Source organism: Puntigrus tetrazona, chromosome 18 (genome assembly GCF_018831695.1).
Source record: "Puntigrus tetrazona isolate hp1 chromosome 18, ASM1883169v1, whole genome shotgun sequence".
NCBI lineage: Eukaryota > Metazoa > Chordata > Actinopteri > Cypriniformes > Cyprinidae > Puntigrus > Puntigrus tetrazona.
Genome location: NC_056716.1, coordinates 17,900,338 through 17,907,837, shown reverse-complemented (window position 1 = coordinate 17,907,837; position 7,500 = coordinate 17,900,338). Strand labels below are relative to the sequence as shown.

At 40.3% G+C, this 7,500-nt stretch overlaps 1 protein-coding gene across 1 annotated transcript in view; it reads right to left on the bottom strand.

Moving 5' to 3' along the window:
* LOC122323000 (WT1 interacting protein) overlaps window positions 1-7,500 on the bottom strand; it is a 29,302-nt gene that overhangs the window by 9,431 nt on the left and 12,371 nt on the right. The gene's annotated exons all lie outside the window — the stretch shown is intronic.

The following is a 7,500-nucleotide window of genomic DNA, read 5'->3' as shown; positions in this document are numbered from 1 at the left end:
CACAAAACTTGAAAAAAAACTAAAATAATAATAATAATAAAAAATAATAATAATATATTATATATATATATATATATATAATTTCAGAGCCCTGTTATTTATTTATAATATTATTAAATATATATAGACATTACAATTTAACCATTCAAACAGAGTCCAGAAACATTAAAAATGGGAAAATGCAGAATCCAAAAAAATCTAATTGGAAAAAAATAAATAAACATGCAACAAAATTAGTGAAAAAACCATGTTGCTCAGATGGTGTGTTTCTGTCTAAAGGGTCTGACTGCAACCAAGCATTCAAACACACACAAAAACCAGCAAACGCTCACCTTTCTCCCACTCTCACACAGACTACATAAATCAGTCTGACCCTTTTCCCTATCCCTTAATTTACAGCGCTCAAGGCACACATCTCCTTTCTTTTCACGGCCTCAAAATTTATGCACTTGCCACATTCAAACAGTCCGCGGCCCGACAGAGAAACGAACGCTCGACTTAATTCAGACTGATAAAGACGTGAGGAAAGACTTTCAATCAGTGATGCACGCTGTTCACCTGCTCGATCATAAATCACAAAAACAACCCGACGAAGAGCACAGCCGTACGGAGACCACAAGATTTTTTTTTTTCAATCCCTAGCAACACACCTGCATATCAATGTGCGGTTTCTCACCATCGAGAACCACTCAGATGTGTTCAGAAACTAATAAAAAGGTGGAAATTTCAAAAGAAGCGAGACGGCGGTGTGAGAGGAGGATGCTTGTAGACGTGTGTACACACAACAAATGACGCTGAGATCACTGAGATTTCTGGAGCTGACAAATGTCTGGGGAGGGCCAGATTCCCAACACAAAAACACAGGGAGAGACAGAGAGAGGTCTGAGTAAACGGGGACATTCTTTGAGCCTGAGGTCACCGGCTGGTCCCAATGCCCCCCTCCACCACCCAAAACAGACAGAGAGACAGAGAGAGAGAGAGAGAGAGAGAGAGAGAGAGAGAGAGAGAGAGAGAGAGAGAGAGAGAGAGAGAGAGAGAGAGAGAGAGAGAGAGAGAGAGAGAGAGAGAGAGAGAGAGAGAGAGAGAGAGAGAGAGAGAGAGAGAGAGAGAGAGAGAGAGAGAGAGAGACAGAGAGAGAGAGAGAGAGAGAGAGACAGAGAGAGAGAGAGAGAGAGAGAGAGAGAGAGAGAGAGAGAGAGAGAGAGAGAGAGAGAGACAGAGAGAGAGAGAGAGAGAGAGAGAGAGAGAGAGAGAGAGAGAGAGAGAGAGAGAGAGAGAGAGAGAGAGAGAGAGAGAGAGAGAGAGAGAGAGAGAGAGAGAGAGAGAGAGAGAGAGAGAGAGAGAGAGAGAGAGAGAGAGAGAGAGAGAGAGAGAGAGAGAGAGAGAGAGAGAGAGACAGAGAGAGAGACAGAGAGAGAGAGAGAGAGAGAGAGAGAGAGAGAGAGAGAGAGAGAGAGAGAGAGAGAGAGAGAGAGAGAGAGAGAGAGAGAGAGAGAGAGAGAGAGAGAGAGAGAGAGAGAGAGAGAGAGAGAGAGAGAGAGAGAGAGAGAGAGAGAGAGAGAGAGAGAGAGAGAGAGAGAGAGAGAGAGAGAGACAGAGAGAGAGAGAGAGAGAGAGAGAGAGAGAGAGAGAGAGAGAGAGAGAGAGAGAGAGAGAGAGAGAGAGAGAGAGAGAGAGAGAGAGAGAGAGAGAGAGAGAGAGAGAGAGAGAGAGAGAGAGAGAGAGAGAGAGAGAGAGAGAGAGAGAGAGAGAGAGAGAGAGAGAGAGAGAGAGACAGAGAGAGAGACAGAGAGAGAGAGAGAGAGAGAGAGAGAGAGAGAGAGAGACAGAGAGAGAGAGAGAGAGAGAGACAGAGAGAGAGAGAGGGGGAGGGACGATCAGATTCCTCCAGCCTTTGTTAAAGACTGCGGCCACAGTCAACTGCATCCACACTGAAAAAAACTGGTTACATGCGACAAGCTTTGAGTTCATTCGTGGCCAATGTGCAGCTCTTCACTGGTCTGTCCAACTTTCCACCGAACGGAAATGTTCAATTGTCTCGATGCACTGCAACAGAAAACGTCCCGAGGTCATTTTGCAGGTTGAAAAATAAACGCGACCTAATGCTGTGTCAAGCGCGTTTACGAAACTTTCATCCGGCATAAAAATTAGTTTTTTTTTTTTTTTTATCGGGTTCGATTTTCTGCGTTTTTGAATGCATTTTGAGAGTGAGTGATGCCAAATACAGAAAAAAAGAGCATGCACAAATATCCAATAACGTCACATTAAATGCGGCTTTCTTAAAAATGTATTAAAATGAAACATTTTTGCTTAAAATGAGAACAAAATATCTGCCAATGCGGCACGAAAAACTATTTCTTTATATTAGCTTTAAAATATTGTGATCAAATTACATTTAATGATTTGAGTTATTTTGCTAATCGATTAAATTATCAGTTTTTTCTGTTTGGCCGATGCCAATTTGCGTTTTAAAAGACAATAAAAATACCGTGCAATGTTTTTTTTCTAGCAAAAACGTTCATCACACACATTTTAAAAGCGCTATTTTGTGTTGTACCTTCTTGCTTTCGATTGCAGAAAACTAAGTTCACTTCGTTAAATCTAATCCAGCGGCTGAGGGAGTGACAGCTAATCTTTCTCTCTTCTAACCAATGCAATCAATCTCTTGATATTTTCTCTTTGAAGGATGTTTGCTCTTGCTATTAAGTTGACACGCATTGCATTTCCCATCCACAACTATGGAAGTTTACCAAACTGTGACCCCTTCTGAGAAGCCTGGAAACGAGAAAAGGCTCCATTAACCACAAATTTTTTAGCGATTTTTCACTCTGCTACTCTCAGAAGAGTGTGTGGGCAGTTGTATTTCCACGCTCTGCTGTGTTAAACGCATCTTTGATTTAATTTTTACACTTGAACGCATGTTTCCCATGACTGTCACAGCGGCTGCAGATCTTCAGTCCTCTCGTGAACTCAGTCAGGGTCGTTGCTATACGTGTGACGCAAGTAAAAACGAGGCTGTGAGGTACAGATGAGGTCAATTCTACTGTTTTACGCTCTCGAGCGCACATTTCTGGAATTCTTTGTCCGACAGCGTTTTAGTTTCTTAACTCAAGATCGTCAGAATTGCAAAATAAATTACGCTTAAATTTAAAACACTAAAACGACTTAAAATATAGCTGAAAAAATTAAATAAATAAAAAAAAACTATTGAAAAGCATGTTACGGAATCACTAAAAACTTAAAATAAATTAATTAAACATATACATATAAAAGCTTCATTCATTAATGCATGTGTATACTATAAAATAATATTATAAAAGCATATATATATATATATATATATATATATATATATATATATATATATATATATATATATATATATATATATATATAAATATATATATATATATATATATATATATATATATATATATATATATATATAAATATATATATATAAAATTATATATATATATATATATATATATATATATAATAGTTAAATGAAAAATAGTACCATAAAATTAATCTCAAGGCAACCACTTATTTTAGAATATACATGTCTCAACAAAAAAAAAACACACAAGTGGCATATTCATATGCAAAACGAACACAAAATGACCGTGATCTCCAAGTAGAAACGGCAGAAATCTCGTTTTGTCAAAGCGTTCAGAGGCTGAAATGATTTTCTCATTGTAATACGGCTGTCTGTTTGTACACGCAAACCACATCTAAAGCGATATGACAGTGTGCCGTTAGAACAGAGCACACAGCTGCTGGGGAAATCTGTCTCGAGCGTAATCAAAGATCCAGAGAAAGCCTGAGCGCAGTTAAACAGAAAACAAACACATGTTTAGCGCAATAATGAATATGCACACATGATTTAAGTAGATCAACAGAGTGATTGAACATAGAAAGACAGAACTATAGATAAAATGACAGATACATACAACAAACAAACAATTAGACAGAATGAATGAATAAATTCCTAATAATAGACCTAATAACTTGATCTGAAATATAAAATAAAATTTTTGTGCATTGAGAACAAAGCCTGTGTCTTTCTAGCTCCTTTCCTATGCTGTGAGAAAACGCACGCACACACACACACACACACACACACACACACACACACAATCCTGTCCACAGCAAGAGAACAAGCAGGTCTTTATCATCTGCAGGTGGCTTCGCCCCAGTGCATGATGGGACGCTGGAGGTGGTGAGTCACTCAAAGGGTGTATGTACATGTTCGGGAATTCACATCCAGACTGTAGTCAGTGTGTGTGTGTGTGTGTGTGTGTGTTACTGTAAAAAGGGGAATTTTAGTTTGCGGTTCAGAGCATGTGCAGGCCTGCTGGTCACACACATGCTCTTCTGCCCCTCTCTCACTCTCTCTCGAAATATATAGATAGATAGATAGATAGATAGATAGATAGATACACACACACCCTTTTTCCCATGTCAAGGTAACACATACAACTGTACTGAGTCTGACTGCAAGACCAACAGCTCTCTGTAACTTAAAGACTAAGGTCTTGAGCAAATATGAGAGAAAGTGAAGAAATGAGAGTGAACACTCTCTGTATTAGTGTGAGTGTGTGTGTGTGTGTGTGTGTGTGTGTGTGTGTGTGTGGAGGGACATGAATACAGCTCACACACGCAGCCGAGGCCTGCGGGACACTCAGGTGTGCATAGACTCACATTTACAATTGTTGTGATGCTGTGAGTGTGTTTATGAGAACAGGAGTGTTTGTCCATGTTATGACTAATACAGCACTGGTACAGCAAGACGTGACAGAGAGAGAGAGAGAGAGAGAGAGAGAGAGAGAGAGAGAGAGAGAGAGAGAGAGACAGAGAGAGAGAGAGAGACTGAGAGAGACAGACAGAGAGAGAGAGACAGAGAGAGAGAGAGAGAGAGAGAGAGAGAGAGAGAGAGAGAGAGAGAGAGAGAGAGAGAGAGAGAGAGAGAGAGAGAGAGAGAGAGAGAGAGAGAGAGAGAGAGAGAGAGAGAGAGAGAGAGAGAGAGAGAGAGAGAGAGAGAGAGAGAGAGAGAGAGAGAGAGAGAGAGAGAGAGAGAGAGAGAGAGAGAGAGAGAGAGAGAGAGAGAGAGAGAGAGAGAGAGAGAGAGAGAGAGAGAGAGAGAGAGAGAGAGAGAGAGAGAGAGAGAGAGAGAGAGAGAGAGAGAGAGAGAGAGAGAGAGAGAGAGAGAGAGAGAGAGAGAGAGAGAGAGAGAGAGAGAGAGAGAGAGAGAGAGAGAGAGAGAGAGAGAGAGAGAGAGAGAGAGAGAGAGAGAGAGAGAGAGAGAGAGAGAGAGAGAGAGAGAGAGAGAGAGAGAGAGAGAGAGAGACAGAGAGAGAGAGAGAGAGAGAGAGAGAGAGAGAGAGAGAGAGAGAGAGAGAGAGAGAGAGAGAGAGAGAGAGAGAGAGAGAGAGAGAGAGAGAGAGAGAGAGAGAGAGAGAGAGAGAGAGAGAGAGAGAGAGAGAGAGAGAGAGAGAGAGAGAGAGAGAGAGAGAGAGAGAGAGAGAGAGAGAGAGAGAGAGAGAGAGAGAGAGAGAGAGAGAGAGAGAGAGAGAGAGAGAGAGAGAGAGAGAGAGAGAGAGAGAGAGAGAGAGAGAGAGAGAGAGAGAGAGAGAGAGAGAGAGAGAGAGAGAGAGAGAGAGAGAGAGAGAGAGAGAGAGAGAGAGAGAGAGAGAGACAGAGAGAGAGACAGAGAGAGAGAGAGAGAGAGAGAGACAGAGAGAGAGAGAGAGAGAGAGAGAGAGAGAGAGAGAGAGAGAGAGAGAGAGAGAGAGAGAGAGAGAGAGAGAGAGAGAGAGAGAGAGAGAGAGAGAGAGAGAGAGAGAGAGAGAGAGAGACAGAGAGAGAGAGAGAGAGAGAGAGAGAGAGAGAGAGAGAGAGAGAGAGAGAGAGAGAGAGAGAGAGAGAGAGAGAGAGAGAGAGAGAGAGAGAGAGAGAGAGAGAGAGAGAGAGAGAGAGAGAGAGAGAGAGAGAGAGAGAGAGAGAGAGAGAGAGAGAGAGAGAGACAGAGAGAGAGAGAGAGAGAGAAAATAAATGGAATAAATGAGCACATTCCTCTCTTTGATGAGGACGGGGCGGGTGCAGCTCTAGACGTGACAGAAAGCTCAATTATACACGCAGACAGACACAAAAACAGCATCAAGAACTCTGTCTCTCATAGATGGATAGAGACATCGAGAGGAGAGAAGAGAAAACAACAACAAGAGACAGAGAGAGAGAGATAGACAGAGAAAGATAGATAGATGAGAGAGAGACAGAGATAGAGAGAGAGAGAGAGAGAGACAACAAGAGAAAGGACAGAGAGAGACAGAGACTAATGATAGAATGAACGACAGAGATAGAGAGAGAGATATATAGATAGATAGATAGATAGATAGATAGATAGATAGATAGATAGATAGATAGATAGATAGATAGATAGATAGATAGATAGACAGATAGACAGAAAGCTCTATGTTAGATAGATACAGAACAAAAGATAAGACAAAATGATAAAAGATAATGAAAGATGAATTAGAGAATGAATAAATGAGCACTATAGAACTGAAGAAAGAATTATACAACAGACACAAAAACAGCATCAAGAACTCTGTCTCTCATAGATAGATATTCACATCTAGATAAGAATAAAACTGAGAGAAATGATAATAGAATGAGCAATAGACTGATAAAACAATATAAAACGAAGCATAGAAGATTATAAAACAATTAATAGAACAACCAATAGAACTAATGACTGGACAAATAACTGAACGATAGAAAGAATGACAGAATGAACAGCAGATAGACTGACAGAGCAATAGAATTTCAGCACTAACAGTATAGATGGATGGATGGATGGATGGATGGATGGATGGATGGATGGATGGATAGATGGATAGATAGATAGATAGATAGATAGATAGATAGATAGCTGGTGTGTAAATGAAGTCCTGCATCATCTGTTCTTATGACACTCAGCACAAAAACCAAGCAGAGCAGCACCACTGCTTTCATACACCTCTGAAAATAAGAGCTTGACACCGACATCACAGCATGTGCCACATGTAAGCCACACTTGGATAAATATCAACAATTACTTGTATTTAAATCGATGCAAATGCTGTTCTATTTAATTGCAAAAAAAAAAAACTTGATAATTTACGAAGTTTGAGATTAAAAGCACAAAAAAATAAAAACATACCTTAAGGCTTACATTATCCACAAAACTTTGGAGAGTAAAAAAACAACAGGAATCTCAAACAGTGCTGCAGGGGCAATATAAAGATACTAGAAAAGCACAGAATATAGCTCCTTTCAACTCGTTTTGTGGCCTAATTAAGTCAGAATAGACGCTTAATAATAGCACTTACTGTTTAGACAGGGTTTTTTACAATAATCGCAGCAATTTTGTGATTTTCAACACATCACAGCATGACCTTCTGAAGCTGTAGGTTATTTACGGTGTTCAAGTAACACTGCAATTTAATTGTGAAGAAT